We start from the raw sequence: 17,984 nt of genomic DNA, 5'->3' as shown, positions 1-17,984 counted from the left end.
TATGTCACAGAACTGGAGAAACTTCCAGTTCACTGGGACTTTAACAAAAGAGAGGCATGTTGTTTGGAAATTTCAGATTGGTTGCTAATCAAATAAGTAAGTAGTGACATTGATCAAATAAGTTCTATTGAAAGATTTTGTTAGCTCTCATGCTGCTGTCATTAAAACAAAAGAAAGACAAAACAAATGTTCTTTTCTGGAATTCATGCCATTTTGTTATGCTGATAATAATTATAGCTAACACATGGTGAAAATGTGTGTCATAAGAACTATTGTAGAGAAAAAGCATAAAGTATGCTGGGACTTCGATTGAGTGACAAAGGGCTGAAAATCCTAAAGGTATTCTTAAATGGGCTCATAGGTCCCCGTGGCAATGAAACCTGGACATTCCCAAAATGTATTTTAAGGAAAAATGCATATCTCCACACTTACCAAATCTGAGTCACTATCTCTCTCTGTGTGTGTGTGTGTGTGTGTGTGTGTGTGTGTGTGTGTGTGTGTGTGTGTGTGTGTGTGTGTGTGTGTGTGTGTGTAGGCAGGCCTTGAGGGGGCCCGTGGTAATGAGCAAAACAGGTGGATCGTTTAAAATGTGTTTCACAGCTATCTCAGATCTGCAGAGGGACAGCGGTGCTCATGCACGTGGAGATCAATTACTCAAAAGCGCTATAGTATCATCTAAATAACTGTGTGTGAATGACATTCCCTCTCAGCTATTGTATAAACAGACCCTGACTGTTTGACTCAATGTTTGATGGTGTCCCAAAAGATTTACAGGGTGTCTATGCAAAAATTCAATCAATGGTGTTTGTTTCGTAAAGACAGTTCCAATTTGTGAAGGCATGGTAATGTTTGAGAACTGCCTTCAGTGTTTTATCCTTGTTTAGACATTTGTTATTTTGATTAGAGACTTTACGTGACAATTGATTTGTATATTCCTTCATTTCCAACATTCCTTGAATACGATCATCTTAGATGGTTGATATTTGTCCTATTGCAAGCCTGCTTTCAGAAGAAGTTCTGTCATGATGATGTTTAAAGAAGTGAAATGCACAAGAATAAACACATTCCCGGAGGACTCCATGCAGTCCTCACCCTTTCTGACACAAAGCCTGACAATAAATGAACCCCGCTGCAAAAAAAAAGAACACCGTGAGGTTGATATAAAGGAAGAACACCATGAGGTTGTCAGGATAAAAGTGTTTATTTAGCTTCATTGTTGAATTATAGCACTAATCCTGTCAATGCAAGACATGAAAAACACTGAATGACTGTTTCACAATCCATACAGTAGATCCAAACTATTTTGCAATGTTCTGAAACATTAATACCCTTTCCCCCTGCACGTTTAAAGAAATAAAATAGTTCACTCAAAGTACATTTTCAATGAAACATAAAAGTAGAACTTCTTGAAAACTTTACATAACAACAAAATCATTGTGACCACATCTGGCAAACTCAAAAAATTCTCACAACCAGATTGAAAAATGACTTACAATGGCACATCATTGGTGGCAAAATATTTTTTTTATTATTCGTTTTTTATTTATATATCAGAAAATGTAGAATGTAGTGTGCATTAACTACTTTCATAATATAATTTGATTTATATATTTTATTTTACAGCTATGGTCACAATCTGCTGATATATGTAAAAGAGTGTGCATTTGGAATATATGAACTGCTTATATACTTTTTATAACTGCATTTTATTTTTTTGACAGCCATGGTCACAAACTGTAATTCTGTGTGGGAAAAAAGCATACAACTTTTTGGAACAATATGAGGGTGAGTAAATATGATTTTCATTTAGGTTCAGGGGCGTAGCACCAAATTTTGGGCCCTGGGTACAAACCATCTTGCTGGGCCCCCGTACCATGTATGTGTATGTATAGAAAACTGACTTCTAAGGCCCCCCCCTGCCTCGGGCCCTGGTTACTCAGTACCCTTTTTCCCCCCAGTCCCACGCCCCTTAATAATGCATTTTAAGTGAGAGAAAAAAGCTATTGATAATTAAACTAACCACTAGATGGCAATGATAATAACCCAGAGTTATGTCTTATTGCATTATTATTTTTCAGTCTACATTCTTTATGAATTCCTGTCCTGAAGATCAACTAACAGCCTAAAGACTGCATGCACCGTCAGTACAGTAAGCACGAGTCCCAAAAGTAAATCGGATCCCCACCTGTACGCCCTGCTACATTGCTCTGACAGCATGGAGCACTAAAACACAGACCTTTTCGGGGTCATGCAACATGTAATAATGGAGGTAACTGGCTGTATAGTGTAATTGAAGCCGCTGGTATTGTAATAGCACAGCAGAGCTTGTGTTATATGGTGATCGATGGCCAGAGCCCATGTGGGGAGTCATCACACACCTGCTGCTGCCTCTAGAGATGGAGTTGGGGCTCTGGTAAGAACATCACCCTGATGAGAAGTCAGCCAAATGCATAAATGAAGTCAGTACCAATCTCCAAAGACTGCAACGCTCCGGCCTTAAGAATCCATTCAACTTGATGGCTGTGCATTTATGGAGCAGATCTCATGGATCTGTGTGAAAATGACACAGGTGAAGTTATACAGGAACCAATCCCATAGGGTTTCTATGTTACTGCAAAGGCGCGATACAAATCCAGCCTTATTTTTAACATAAGTGGGGGCGCGGCCATTTTAAACTTGAATGTGTGAGGCTTTCGGTGTCATCTGTATCCAGTTATTATTAAAGGGTTACTTCAGCGATTAGCATATGGCTTTGTATCAGTAGAAACCCTGGAGAATATTCAAATTATTGTGCTTTCCCCCCTCATATCTCCCTTTTTCTATGAAAGTTAAGCTTGCAAAGGCATGAACTGAAACGCGTGCCAGACTGAACTCCTGTGTGAATGTATGCCGCGAATGTAGTCGTGATTACCTCAGCTCTCATCACTCGTGCAGTTAGTGCTCAGGGCTGTGACACTCGCGCGGTGACTCACTCATTATATTTAACAGACACGTTCAGTTTTTAATTGTAGTGTCTTCTCTAACTCAGTCACAGTAATGAAGTTGGTGGTGTTGGGAATGGCCTCACAGGGCAGCGAAGCATTCTGGGAATTGTAGTCTTTCATCCCCATGGGACAAAAATACATTTTCTGTCTTTTCTCAGTCTAGAAGACACCAAATTCAAAAATAATTTCACATTTCTACTGCATTGATGACCCAGTTTAAATACAGATTCATCTTCCCAGCGCTGAAGTACCCCTTTAAGGTGTGCAAAAACAGTTCATTGTGCTGCTGGATATAGTGAGGTATTTTTTCAAATGAACTTAATTTATTAGCATACTAATTAGCGCACTAGTTTGTAGCCCAATTTTTTTACCACACATTAAGTGGGTCAAACATCAGACGTGAAGCGCCACCCCAGCTAACAGGGAACGTTTTCAAAACATTGGCTAACGTTCTCTGAAAGTTATCAAAAAAAAAACGTTCTTGCAGTAACGTTATTAGAAAGTTGTGCCAATGTTATTTGTTATTGATTAACGTTCTATAAACATTAGCTTTAAAACGTTATTCTTACATTTTTAGTGGAACGTTTTAAAAACGTTACTACATTAAAAAAAGTATTAGTCATTACAAATTAGTCATATAGCTTTTTTCTTAAACTTCAGATGCACAATCTGTATATCCAGTGACAACTTAATGACACTTAAATGCTATTTTTCGTAAAAAATTAAAATATATATATATATATATATATATATATATATATATATATATATATATATATATATATATATATATATATTACAATCAGAAGAAAAAATCCAGATTGTAAACTAATTATGTATTAAATATAAATGTAATATATAAAAGTCAATTATAGAAGTGGTTTTTATCTTTTTTCTTTTTTTAAGTAAGAATAAGATAAAAGCAAGTACAATAAAGGAGAAAACAAATATTTTATAACGAGAATAGAATGTTTTAATAAATGTTAAAAAATGCTCTTATAACCTAATGTTAATACAACGACATTTTAACAGAACCTTCAGAAAGTGTTTTTATAACTTAATGAGACCGTTATAACCTAAAACTGTTAGCTGGGACGCTGTGCTACGGATTACAAAGTCACCCACATACACAGAAAATAGTCTCTGAATTTAAAACCAGAATAAAGTTTCTGATATACTGAAAAAAAATGGGTTAAAAATTTCAAGAGGGTTACCCTGTTTAGGGTTAGGGGTTGGTTAGAGCAATATATAATTATTTTTTTTCAATTAAACATTTAAATCATTCCTGACAAATAATAATAAATAAATTGATGAATTGATTAGTAAATGCTATAAAATAGTATAAACTGCTAATACATTACAAAACAGAAACTGCAGCCTCCGGCATTGCAGCCATAGCCCATACTTGTTACATTAGCAAAATTTCACTGGCAAAAAAGTCCAGTGTCTCTCGGCCCACACAAAGGTCAAAGCAAGCAGCTTTTTGATGGTCAACACAGCAAATTTATGTGAGCAGCTTGAACACAATGCTATCGAAAAAATTATGCAATATATCATTATTCTTACACAGACGTCACTTTTAAACCTTACAGTTTACTCAGAAAGGGAAGCCGTCATAGTTAAATACACTTTTATAGTGGTGAATGAGATTGATAATGGCAGTCAGAAGAGATTTTACCTTCACACCCATAGCCAATATATAGAGTGGTGCAGGTGTGACATCATTTTGTAGGCCAAAACACGGAAGTGAGTTAGCATTTTAGCACTTCTGGTTCCATCATCCACAAGTCGGGTTTAAAAAAAAAATGGGATTCTGTTTAAATGGCTGAAATAAGGTATGTGTTGAACACAAGCTCAAGACACTTGCACGTTTTGTTTTATGACTTAAAATGCATACATCAGTAATAACCCACTCTTTTTTGATGATCTTGGAAATGGCGGTTACTAACAACTGGTTAAATGGGACTACAGAGGATGTCGAGGAGATTAAACGTCATCCCGCCAAAAAGGTAAGATCAGTCTGCTTTTACAGCCTCATTATGCTCATAATTGGGCTCTTATAAACTAGTCTAATTCAAACGCTCTGGAAAAATGTTTTAAGAGAAAAGATGAAAGAGTTGTGGCTAGGGATGCTCATATTGACCATTTAACCGTTAACCGGAAGTAAGAATTTCGACCGATTAATACTATCAGTTTAATGGTTTAAAAGGTGTTTTTTTTTTTTTTTTTTTTTTTTTGTAAGGTTTTTGTTTGTTGTTGTTGTTTTTGCAGCATGGTTAAAGAAAAGTATGATAGCTCATATATTAACATTCATTCATATAGTATGTTAACTCATTGGGCACGCCGTCGACACATGCAACCACACGTACCTACACAGACATATTTTCTTTAACCATCCGTCTTTCGGATGAGACGTTAAACCGAGGTCCCGACTCTCTGTGGTCGTTAAAAATCCCAGGATGTCCTTCGATTAAGAGTAGGGGTGTAACCCTGGCATCCTGGCCAAATTTGCCCATTGGCCTCTGTCCATCATGGCCTCCTAATAATCCCCATATCCTGATTGGCTTAATCACTCGGCCTCCTCTCCACCAATCAGCTGGTGTGTGGTGAGCGTTCTGGTGCAATATGGCTGCCGTCGCATCATCCAGGTGGATGCTGCACATTGGTGGTGGTTGAGGAGATTCCCCATTCTATGTAAAGCGCTTTGAGTGCCTAGAAAAGCGCTATATAAATGTAATGAATTATTCATTATTTTACAAAATGAAGCAATAGAAAAGAAGCAGGCCTACTGAGACTGTAGCCTATATGTGGGACCATTTCTACATTAAGGGCGATGAAGTTACTTGCAAAATATGCCACACGGTATTAAAATATAGCAGTAGCCTAGTGCAAGCTCCTGACTGCTGGGAAGCAAATGAAAGCCCAATATATTCCAGAATTCTATTCTGTGCTTCTAAATCAGTTGCTTATATTTTCAAAATGAGCTAACAATAGAATTAATTAACACTTTTAATGAAAAATATCTATGTTTAATAAAAATGTTCACCAAACTATTTGAAAATATTAAGAGAAATTATAAACTGTTTGAGATTGTTCATTAGTTTAATACATGTTCTCCCATCCATATATTCGGTCTAGAATGAGCTGAATTTTAATTGTGTAGGCTAAATCTGAATTATTGACAAGTGTAAACTAACAAACATGAATATTGTGTTGAATTTTATATCGTTGTGATTTTAAATTTTGAACATTTGAAATGTAACACATCTGAAATATTTTAATGTCGAAATTGTATAACGTTAGACATGTATTTCAAAACAGCAGATATTTTGTTCTGAATTATTACACAGGTATTTCGGGAATTATTAGACAGTCCAGATTTCAGATGAAGAAATATTAGGAGACAATATTCTAAAACTCAGAACCATTTTAGAACGCAGAAATTCAGATCTTACAGAAAGTAGGTCAGAGGTCATCATCAGGGAAGAATAGAGGATCTCAGAGAAGTCGAACAAACGGAGCATTTTGGCCAATTACAGCTGCAGGTAATTTTTTCTGGCGTGGTGGCGGCTCGAGCGGTCGCCAGGCATTCTGTGATAATGAATCGTCCTGAGGTAAGGGATTCTGACACATTTATGATTATATTAGGTTAGCACGTGGAACATTTATCTAAACGGTCTCTGGTGTTTGTTTTAAAGTATATTTGGGGTGAAAGTATGGGACCGTGTGATGTTAGGGTTTTGACGTATCGTCGCGCCACATTCATATTTTATTGTATTTATTGTGATATAGACATTATTACCGACAATAATATCACTGATAATAACCAAGGAACGTTATAATCGTATTGTTTTTTTGTCGCGGACGCGACGCGTGGGGCTCACGTCCAGTAACGTTAAGCGTCACTTATAATTAAAATTAATGTAATTCTGCTTCATTCTGTGATTGGAATCCACATCAGATCCAAGTTTTCTGTCAGACTGCGAGATAAAATGATTCTGTTTAAACTTTTACGGTCTATGGTATAAACTGTGTTCAAAGAACAGTGACGTTGTCAAATCAGCCAGGCACTTCTTGTCTTTGCTGACTTCAGGCACTAACTGGTCCCAGCAGGATAACGCATGTTTTTTTTATTTAAAAAAGGATAGTTCCTTTAAAGAAATTCCTGGTATGTATATGCATTTGTAAATGCATAGTTTTGTTGAAATGACTCAAAATGATGATTCAGGCAGCGTCCATAGGCAGCTCACGGTTCAGCAGAGGGCCAGCATCCAACTGAGATGACCTGGTTTTGCAACCTTTATTTTTTATTTAATTTAATACTGACATAAAGGAGCATGCCATTAGTTAATGGTAGTTATTTCTAACTGTGCTTTTTGCCAACTGGTAATTTCCTGGGGGTTTTCAGCAAAGGCGCCTCTCCCTCCTTTCTCACGCTCCTCTTCAAAGGTGGTATGGCACGACGACACATGACATCTGCAGACTTCTCACCGTGTTACACCTCCTGGCACTCAGGACACTTTTTATATTCTAATTTGTTGTGGGTTACAATCAAGGCCCTTTTGCTCATCCAGACGTGAATTGTTTGTTGTAAATGAGGCTTTATTAGGACAAAGCCGTGGCACTTGTCCCTGTGTGCAAGATGGGAGAATGGCAAATTGACGAAAGGTCTTTTTTTTTTCACATGCTTGCGCAGACTACAGCCAGAATGCGCGAATGTCACACCAGGAAACCACACGCGCCCTCGGATCAGTCGGACGTAGTGGTGTACAAGAGGTAAAAACGATATAAATACTGTTCGTTTTCTCACACAAACCGCTCGTTTCGTGTCTTAGGCCATCAGCGTGTACTTACGATGGGGGATTGTTTAATGTGGACTTCTCTGTGTATGCTCTTTGAGGTGGTGACCATAGACCTGCATTATGTGAGGCACAGACAAGAACGGTTTGACCTAAAATGATCAAAATTGAAACTAGGCCTACTGGGGAAACAAATACTCCTACATCTCGGATGCCCATGAGGTAAGCTAAAACATATCAAAATTTAATTTCAAAGTGAACTATCCCTTTAACCAAGGCAGGAGCTAAACTCTGCAGAAAAGTGAATCTTGAGGGCCAGTTGAGAACCCTGGTCAAATGCCTGTGATTTTCGGTATAACTTTGTCTTGGTTGGAGGGGTTTGTCTTGTTTTTTTTCCCCCTCTCTCTTCTTATTCTTTGTTGTAGAGTGTAAAGCAACATTTGAATTGTTTATGTACCAGATAAGTAGAACTAATATCATTATTTTTAGTTTTACAGATAATGTACCTTGGTGCTGCCACAAACAATTCAGTCTCAACTGCACTGACCTTCTTCCAAGAGTCTGCAGAAAGATATGGCTTACCTCTCAGGCAAGTTGTGGTATAGAGTAATAAAGATAAAAATACATATGCTTGCTATATTCTATGGGTATTGTGGTAGACATTTCCCCACTACGAACATGACTTAAGGGATAGTTCATCCAAAAAAGAAAATTCAGTAAATTTACTCTCCTGAGTTTTTTTCTTGTACTAGGTACAAAACACAATGGAAGTCAAAGATACCCCTAAACTATTTCTGCTGAAGAAATAAATTCATTCAGGTTTGGAAATATTTGAGGGTGAGTGTTTTTTTTTTTTTTTGTTTTTTTTTTTTTTTAAACAGGTCCTGTGACAAATAGATTATTATAGAAATTATTGTTCACTTTCCCTGTCAGTGGTCATAATGTTATGACCACTGATGTGTGTGTTAATTAAGCTGTATAAATGAGTACTGGGTTAAGTAGTAAAACATTGTACTGACCAACTTTAATATTATTGGGTCAAAGGGGGACCATGGAGTTGAGAATGTGGATATTGCACGTTTAATGTTCACAATTTGTGGCACAGGGAGATGCAGTTTATTTTCAGGAAAGTGTCTACACCCAAAGGTATGATGTTGCAGATAAATCTCTACTATGTAACCTTGTGCTTTATTCTCCAAATGTTGGTTTAAACCATTAAATTGCATATGATCTTTATGCTTTGTTATAGACTAGACACTGTGGATGTGTGTACCTAGCTTGAGGAAGCCAACTACCTTCATATTGCAGACCAAACACGTCTTCTGTTGCCACTGTACATTCCTACCAAGGCTACCAGGTGATATAAACAGTTTCTGAGATGGGATAATCACCCTTTAAGAATAACACATCTCCGAACCAGCTCTGGGAATTGGGTTAAAGCATCTGTCCAGTTAACGATCTACAAAATGAAGAGGTATTAATGTGCAAACTTAAAGCCATGGGGTCACAAGTATTCAAATATTTTATTCATTGGCATTTAATGGCATTCTAGTAACCATAAAAATGTATTTTGAACAGATATAGGAACTGAGATTGTACGCCATTTGTAAAGTAATATTTTGTTTACTCAGGAACTGAATATTACTGATATTGATTTGGAAAGCAGTGGATTGCCTCCTGATGAAAGTGTTGGAGTTAATGTCCCTACTGTAGAACAGCCACTTACACCAGAGCAATTTACAGCACTGAAGGGCACAGTGGATCCTAGGTCACCATCACAATCCCATGGGATAGACAGACATTTACATGGCTGCAGTGGAGTTTTGCCAAGCATTTGTGTAATGACAGCACCTGAACTGCTGGAACTGACTTGAAATAATTTGATGAGTAATTCAACTATAACATTCAATGCGTATTTTAAGAACTTTCATTATAGAAGGATGGTTTTAAAGCTCTTTAGCTGTCCAATGTTGTTTGGACATTGAATTTGATGCAATACTACACACGTCCAAACAACACAAACTGTGGTGCTGTGACTTACAGTAATTTATAGACATGGTCTGTGTCATCTGTATCAGATTTCACATATCTAAAGTCCAAACCAACTGGACACATTACCTGCTGGAACTGAATGTAAATATAACTTCCCCAAGACCCGTTTCTATAATACACGTGCATAGATTAGTTGCATCAAAATCAATGTACCAACAGGTCAAACTATGGTACTGTAACTTACAGACATGGTGTCTTGTCAGCTGTGTTGAATTTTATATTTAAACAATTCCAAACTCAAGTGCCAATGCACATAAGGAGCTTGTCCTTAAAATGGCTGAAATCTGTGTAATGACCTGGTAAGCGTAGCGTGTTGAAGCAAGTGGAAGACTTCGGCATGTCAGCATTAACAACTTCCACTACCATCTTTCCGGCACTTCCCACCCCAGCCAAACCTTTACCAAGTGCTTAAGGTCATAACTGGTTCCTAGATAAAGAAAAGAAAAAAATGATGTATTAGGCATTAAAGTACTTGTTCTTCTTAACAGTCAGTCTTGCCTATTTACTATTTAAGAAAGAGGATGTAGTCTGATGGCAATACCCCACCCCTGGTTCCCTCAAGATTTTCTTTATGGGGCATAATGAGGTCCTTGAGTTAAATAAAATCTGCTGAACATGACATGAACTTTTAGGGTATTGTAGAACAAATGCTCAAAGTTCCTATTTTTATTTTAAAAAAATTAAAAAACAAATGCTTAATTCATCTTTTCAGTATGGGTTTGTGCACTACATTGAAGAAGAAAGGGTCATTAAATTATGTTAAAAGCCTGTGTTCATTTTACTCAAATTATAAAACCCCTTATGAAAATCTTGAAAGAAAAAGTGATGAAATGGTCTTTGCTGATGTCATCCCTGCCACAACACCATTATATAATCCTGGTCAAACATGTAGTCATTGTTAAATTAAAGCAAATTGTATCAAGTATGTTAAATGCAGACCTAAATTAAAACAAATGTTAAGATTTACACCAGTCTTAATGAAGTGACACAAATACCCAGAGATGTGACGTCCATCTGTGAACAGAGGACCAGCAGATACAGGGAAGAGCATCTGGAAACAATTATACATTTCTGTTACAACAATAACACACACACGTGTCTCTTGATCACAAAGGGTTCTTTTACTTGATCCAAAATACAGAAACTGTATTATTGTGTGAAATATTTTTACAATTTAAAATACATTTTCTAAGTGTAATTTATTCCTGTGATTAAAGCTGAATTAATCCTTACTCCAGTCTTCAGTGTCACATGATCCTTCAGAAATCATTCTGATATGATTAGCTGCTCAAGAAACATTTATGATTATTGTCAATATTGAAATAGTTGTTTAGGGTTATTTGATAAATAGAAAAGTTCAAAAGAACAGTAATTTTCTAAAATGGAAAGCTATTGTTCAAAAGTTCAGGGTCAGTGTTTTGTTTTTTGTGGAAAAATACTCTTATTCATCAAGTGTGCATTAAATTGATCAAGTCACAGTAAAGTCATTTATAATGTTGCAAACACTTTCTATTTCACATAATTGCTCTTCTTTTGAACTTTTCAATTCTTCGATAACCCTGAAAAGAAATTTTTTCGCCCAACATCAATAAAAATGTTTCTTGAGCGTATTAGAATGATTTCTGAATGATCATGTGCCACTGAAGACCGGCGTTATGTCGAAAATGATGCTTTGATCACAGGAATAAATTACATTTTAAAATGTAAAAATATCTCAATTTTATTATCTATACACATGCATCACTTGTGTATAGATAATTGTGTATAGCAATTTTATTTACCGATAGGATGAGCGGAGTATTGCTTGGCTGACTCCAGCCAGCCGAGGTTCACCATGTAGGAATGAATGTCCTATCATTCGTCCTGGAACTAGGAACAGCTCACTTTAACAAGAAGTGATGGAGATGGAAAAAGATGACCTGGTTCACCTTCAAAGAGACATGTCCTTGCAGTATTTCCTGTTTTAAAACAATGGGCTTAAAGTAACATTTTGGATTCAAAGAATAAACAAAATACCATAATCAATGTTCTATAATAAATAGTTGACATACCGAAGTTCAAATTGAAACCATGCGGAAGCCTCTGCATCCCTTGAATGTAACAACAGTTTACAGGAATGGTCCAGCAAACAAAAGAAACAGCCATTAAAAAAAAGAAAAAACGGAAAGAAATGCCACTTAATAAACATATTAACATTTGTTAACTAGAGTTTGCACTTCACAGGGCATGCCCATTCTACACTGTTTTGTTTGCAGAATGCAAGTTCTCCATCTTGATCTTCCTTGTCAATTCTCGCATCCATGGTCATCAAGAGGGACTTTCCAGTCTCATGTTGGCAAATTATTTCCTTTGTTTACAACAATGCTACTTTATTTTGATCTAGTTCAATTTTCCAATCTGCAAAACACGTAGAAGCATCATGTCAACAAATCAGATGAAGCTAATTGTGTATTCTACTACTTTAGTGTTACATCTCAGAAATGATTACGCTTCAGTTCCATTTCAAAACTTTTTCAGAAAAGAAAAAAAAGTAGCTTCAGCTGAATTTGAATGATTACCTAGCCTAGAAATCTAGACGCACCCTAGCGGCAGCAAATCTAATCTCGTCTAGCAACTCTCAATACCCTTCTGGGGCCATAATGACGACGGCCGAGTTACGTTTGCGTGCTTCTAGTAAACACAGAAGCTGGCGAACGGCGGTCTTTCGAATCGGCTTTGATCGCGACTCTGGAAGACTTGGAGTTAAGCTTTTCTCTGAGAAAAGAACGGCACTGAAGTCATTCTTAAGAAGCGAAGATGTGTTCGGGGTTTTGCCGACCGGATACGGCGAATGTTTAATCTATCAACAAGCTCTGCTTCACCTTCGTTGCTCTGGTTGGTTGTTGCGCTATCCTATCGCGTGCAGAGGGAGTTTGAAAGACAACCGTTTATCCCGCCCCTCGGATTGAGCCCTGTCTATGGTGAGTTTCCAGACCAAACATCTTGATGTGGGTCTGGCTTGTCAGGCTAATGATTACCAGTATGTATCACCTAAACAGAAAATTCAGATGTAGAAGGTTCTTTCATAGGCACATTTATTCAAATAAATTTAAGCAAATTATTCTGCCGCGAGTGTCGTCTAGCAACTGCCCATAGACGTGTGAGCTAGAAAAACCAAACTCTGGTCGGGCCAATCACATCATGTAGAGTCCGTGGGTGGGGCTTAACATAATGATGGCAGAGTTGTGCTACTTGTAAACAAAGAAGCTGGCGAGCCGGGGTCTTTCTAATCGGCTTTGGCCGCAACTCTGGAAGACTTGGAGTTAAAAAGAATGGTCCTGAAATCATTCTTTAAAAAGGAAGATGTGGTCAGAGTTTTGACAACCGGATACTCAAAAGTTTAATCTATCAGCTAGCTCCGCTTCAAGCTTCGTCGTTGCTCTGGTTGGTTGTAGTGCTATCCTATCGCGTGCAGAGGGAGTTTGAAAGACAACCGTTTATCCCGCCCCTCGGATTGAGCCCTGTCTATGGTGAGTTTCCAGACCAAACATCTTGATGCGGGTCTGGCTTGTTGTCAGGCTACCTAAAATTAACTGTCAAACAAAACATTTTCCTCACCTGTCACATCTCCATTACAACAGATATTTCTTTTTGACTGATGGGGCAAGTGGCCTACAGTAAACAAACAAAATATATAAATATAAATGCTTTACTCATGTGTTGTTCCAAGCATATATGACCGTCTTTAACAATTTTATACTGAAGACTGATAATCACTAGATGTGGAAAAAATTAAACATCCAAATGTGTGTGTGTTCAGCTAATGTACAGCCAGGTTATGAGTGACATGATAATAAAAGAATGTTCCATTTTGGCTGATTTTTTCTTTCACTTCTCACACACACGCAGGGATGGAAATTAACTTTTTTGTCCACCGGCCACTGTGGCTGGTGGATTTCAAAATCTACCAGCCACTCCATGTTTTTACCAGCCCCTTTCTTGTTTTTAACCGACAATGTGTAACTGCATGTGAAAAATTAATACTACAAGCTCTACAATACTTAAGCAGTTTATTTAATCTCAAGTCTCAATGAAATACTGACATTTTCTCTTATACACACACAAACCATGAACTGATATACATTTCATTAAATGAGTAGGGCTCTGTGCTCTCTCTTTTTTTTTTTTTTACCTGGATGTGGCATTTGGATGATTTGTGGTCTTTTATGGCTTCCAGTTTTAGGTTTTTAGTCCCAACAATGAAACTATTAGTTTTGGCATCTTCTGAAGCGTGTTGACGACACACCGAGCAGAACATTGTCAGTAGGGATGCACAGAAATAAAAATTCTTGGCCGAAACCAAAACACTAAAAAGAAATTATGCCAATTATTAGTACCATTGCATTTATGACTTATGCTATGACTGTGTAACTTTACTAAAAATCAAGGTATTGGAATTGCATTAATTCATATTAAAGTTTCAAATAATAAATCAATTACAAATTATGCAAATATTTATTTAGCACATTGCAACAATCCACAGTATAAAATAAAATTCAAACTAAAATGTTTAACTTGACCTCACTCATGTGTGCATTAAATAATAATGTAAAGGCCTAATGGCCTGCAGAAAGGTACAGAAATTGTATAAAGTAATCAAATGTAAAATAACTGCATATTTAACCGTTTAAATTAAAGATGAATCCTTATTAAACTTACAAAAGCTATTCAATCAAGAGCAGTGAGTGATGTAATTTTGTTTGACATTAAACAGACAGCAGTAAAGGCTACTGCCCCTTTAAAAGCTAGTGCAGGGATATGCTCATCTTTCTCGACTGTATACAGTTCACTTGAGGCATATTCATACTGTCTGCTAGGATACTCATCAAGATGGACATGTTGGCTTACTTCTTGTGTGAGTTTGTAAGTTTAAGCGCAAGACTTGAAAGAGAACTCAATATTTGCGTGCTGTGAGACGTGTGCGCGCAGATGATGCACAGTGACGGATCTTCTCTCAGCGCGTGCAAGTTCTTATTCACGTCTTCTGGCACTACATCCGGGTAATGACGGCGAAAACGACTGGTCATATTCGGACATACGGTCGCACTCGCATGCATTAAAGTTTACAAAGGGGTGAAACAGTATGCAATTTTTATTTACCCGCCACGGTGGCCGGTAGGTGAAGCGAGTTTACCCGCCAAAACTCAAAATCACCCGCATTTGGCTGGTGGCGGGTGCTAATTTCCATCCCTGCACACACGCACACAGCTCTAAAACTTATTGAAAAATATCTTACTAAACTTGCAAAAAATGTTTTAAGTTAAATAAATTTATATCTTACTTGTTTGGTCTGTTCTGCCTCGTCACTGGTAGCACAAGACTTTATGTGCTGTGAAAATTACTAAGGTATATTCGATTCCACACTTTTGACACCTCTCTCGGCATGTCCTTAAAACTTTCGGATTTGGGCGGAAGAGCAGTGGTGTCCAGTGCAATCTGATGAGGAGCTATGCAAAGAACTTCAAATGCTTGGCACTGTAACCACACACACTCTCATCGGGTGGTATAAGAATGAGCTTCCAGGAGCCCCATCCTCCTTAAAAACAAATAATATATATATACAAAACAAAAACATGCTAATGGAATTAGATTTTTTTTTTGTTCAGGATCAGCTTTTGAAACAATTAGGTAGTTTTTATTAAATGTTTAAAGCTTGGCACAAAGGTATTATTTCCAAAACAAATGTAGAATTGCACCAGAAATAAGTTATTAGTGATTACTTACCTTAAAAGTCAGATGTTTTGTTGTTGTAATAAGTGCATCACTATATTCCTGATGGTTACCTGAAGATTTATAGATAAACCAACCTCCTTTTATTTCTTGAAATTTGGGGTAGGCTCCTTCAGCTGGGCACATACCTAAGGCAAAACAGGGTAGCCATTAAGGCTTTATTTTCAGTAAAGAACACTGATTCAAAATCAAATATCAGATAGTTTCAACTGCAAAATGTTCACCCCAAAATGTCAATTCTGTCATTAATTACCCACCCTCATCTCTTTCCACACCTGTAAGACACAAATGAAGATGTGTGAAGAAATCTGAGTCTTACATAGGTAGCTACTTGAAGAGACTCGCTAGCGTTATAATGAATTTAATTTAATTCATATTTAAGCTTTTACTCAAATTTAAAAAGTGAGCAGCTAAAATAAACAGAAGGTCTTAAGAATCTGAATGAAGCACGAAAACAAACCTCTTGAGGAAGCTCAAACGTGCTGTACAACACACATCTTTAAGCACTCTCATTTCATATAGATTATCTTTCCAATCGATCAAGTAGCTGTCAATGGACAGACAGAATTAATGTGGGGTGAAGTAACCTTTTAATTGTAGCAATGTACTTATAAGCACCTCAGTGCCCATATACAGAGGTACTAATTGACCCTTGCACTTTGCAAAAGACAATTTTAAGATATGAGACAGCATTAAATTCACATACTTCCCAATGTTGCATTTTCATCCATGCATTGTCTTTCGTCCCAACCCAGCTTGAATGTTGTTGCTCACTCTCTTTAGGCGTTCGCTCATATTGGTGAGGCAGCAAATAAAAATAAACCGGCAATATTTTTGCAGGTTTACTAGGGATCTGTGACAGCATTCGCCTTTTACACCGTCCTTTGCTAAAAAACCCACGGAAATTACCAGTTGGCAAAAAGCACAGTTAGAAATAACTACCATTAACTAATGGCATGTTCCTTTATGTCAGTATTAAATTAAATAAAAAATAAAGGTTGCAAAACCAGCAGGTCATCTCAGTTGGATGCTGGCCCTCTGCTGAACCGTGTGCTGCCTATGGACGCTGCCTGAATCATCATTTTGAGTCATTTCAACAAAACTATGTATTTATAAATGCATATACATAACAGGAATTTATTTTTTCGTAAACTATCCTTAAAAAAAAAAAAAACATATACAGCGTTCTCCTGCTGGGACCAGCTAGTGCCTGAAGTCAGCAAAGACAACAAGTGCCTGGCTGATTTGACAACGTCACTGTCCTGTAAACACAGTTTATACCATAGACCGTAAAAGCTTAAACAGAATCATTTTATCTCGCAGTCTGACAGAAAACTTGGATCTGATGTGGATTCCAATCACAGAATGAAGCAGAATTACATTAATTTTAATTATGAGTGACGCTTAACGTTACTGGACGTGAGCCCCACGCGTCGCGTCCGCGACAAAAAAACAATAGGATTATAACGTTCCTTGGTTATTATCAGTGATATTATTGTCGGTAATATTGTCTATATCACAATAAATACAATATGATAAAATATTAATGTGGCGCGACGTTACGTCAAATCCCTAACATCACACACGGTCCCATACTTTCCCCCCAAATATACTTTAAAACAAACACCAGAGACCGTTTAGATAAATGTTCCACGTGCTAACCTAATATAAATCATAAATGTGTCAGAATCCCTTACCTCAGGACGATTCATTATCACAGAATGCCTGGCGACCGCTCGAGCCGCCACCACGCCAGAAAATTACCTGCAGCTGTAATTGGCCAAAATGCTCCGTTTGTTCGACTTCTCTGAGATCCTCTACTCTTCCCTGATGATGACCTCTGGCCTACTTTCTGATCTGAATTTCTGCGTTCTGAGTTTTACAATGTTATCTCTGAATATTTCTTCATCTGAAATCTTGAATCTGTATTTTTAACAACGGAATATATCCATATCTAGTTCAGAACAAAAAAAAATCTGCTGTTTTAAAATACGTCTATACAATTTCGACATTAAACATTTGAAATATAACACATCTGAAATGTTTTAATGTTCAATATTTAAAAATTATAATTCAGAACTATGTAAAATTCAACATAATATTATTTTATTTATTTTTTCCGATTATTACGTCATATTTGTATCTCTCTCTGCCCCACTCTCCCCTATTGGGTTTTACACGATTCTTTCGTACTAAAGTTTTGGTAAAGTTTACTCATAGACAGTAAAAGAAAAGGACACAGCGACCATAGACTTCAACAGCGAAATGTGAAGTCAATTAGAGGCACTCACTTCCTGATGGCTGAGCGTATTGCACAGGCTCAGACTGAGCTTGATGACGTAGATGTGACGTGAGCAACCTGTCTGACAGTTGTAAGTCT

At 37.1% G+C, this 17,984-nt stretch overlaps 3 long non-coding RNA genes across 7 annotated transcripts; 1 reads left to right on the top strand and 2 right to left on the bottom strand.

Annotated features, from left to right (window-relative positions):
* The first annotated feature begins 6,467 nt into the window (after positions 1 to 6,467).
* Positions 6,468 to 9,551, top strand: LOC137076182 (uncharacterized). 3 transcript variants are annotated; one of them, XR_010905232.1, is made up of 8 exons: positions 6,468 to 6,598; positions 7,681 to 7,760; positions 7,885 to 8,005; positions 8,273 to 8,372; positions 8,536 to 8,620; positions 8,889 to 8,929; positions 9,033 to 9,257; positions 9,415 to 9,551. It is a non-coding gene; the product is annotated as an uncharacterized lncRNA (long non-coding RNA). The 3 variants fall into 3 exon arrangements; XR_010905230.1 differs by having other exon boundaries at positions 8,828 to 8,929; XR_010905231.1 differs by lacking the exon at positions 7,681 to 7,760 and having other exon boundaries at positions 6,550 to 6,598; positions 7,820 to 8,005; positions 8,828 to 8,929.
* Positions 9,552 to 10,849: 1,298 nt separating this feature from the next.
* Positions 10,850 to 13,202, bottom strand: LOC137076183 (uncharacterized). The gene is made up of 3 exons (XR_010905233.1): positions 11,887 to 13,202; positions 11,617 to 11,793; positions 10,850 to 10,886 (listed from the first exon to the last, which is right to left on the bottom strand). It is a non-coding gene; the product is annotated as an uncharacterized lncRNA (long non-coding RNA).
* Positions 13,203 to 13,439: 237 nt separating this feature from the next.
* Positions 13,440 to 17,462, bottom strand: LOC137076181 (uncharacterized). Of its 3 annotated transcripts, XR_010905229.1 has the most exons (5): positions 15,829 to 15,881; positions 15,599 to 15,732; positions 15,156 to 15,410; positions 14,007 to 14,181; positions 13,440 to 13,486 (listed from the first exon to the last, which is right to left on the bottom strand). It is a non-coding gene; the product is annotated as an uncharacterized lncRNA (long non-coding RNA). The 3 variants fall into 3 exon arrangements; XR_010905228.1 differs by lacking the exons at positions 14,007 to 14,181; positions 15,829 to 15,881 and adding an exon at positions 17,302 to 17,462; XR_010905227.1 differs by lacking the exon at positions 14,007 to 14,181.
* Positions 17,463 to 17,984: the final 522 nt, after the last annotated feature.

Source organism: Pseudorasbora parva, chromosome 5 (genome assembly GCF_024679245.1).
Source record: "Pseudorasbora parva isolate DD20220531a chromosome 5, ASM2467924v1, whole genome shotgun sequence".
Lineage (NCBI taxonomy): Eukaryota > Metazoa > Chordata > Actinopteri > Cypriniformes > Gobionidae > Pseudorasbora > Pseudorasbora parva.
Note: the sequence above shows the minus strand (reverse complement) of the source record. Positions and strands in the feature narration are given on the sequence as shown.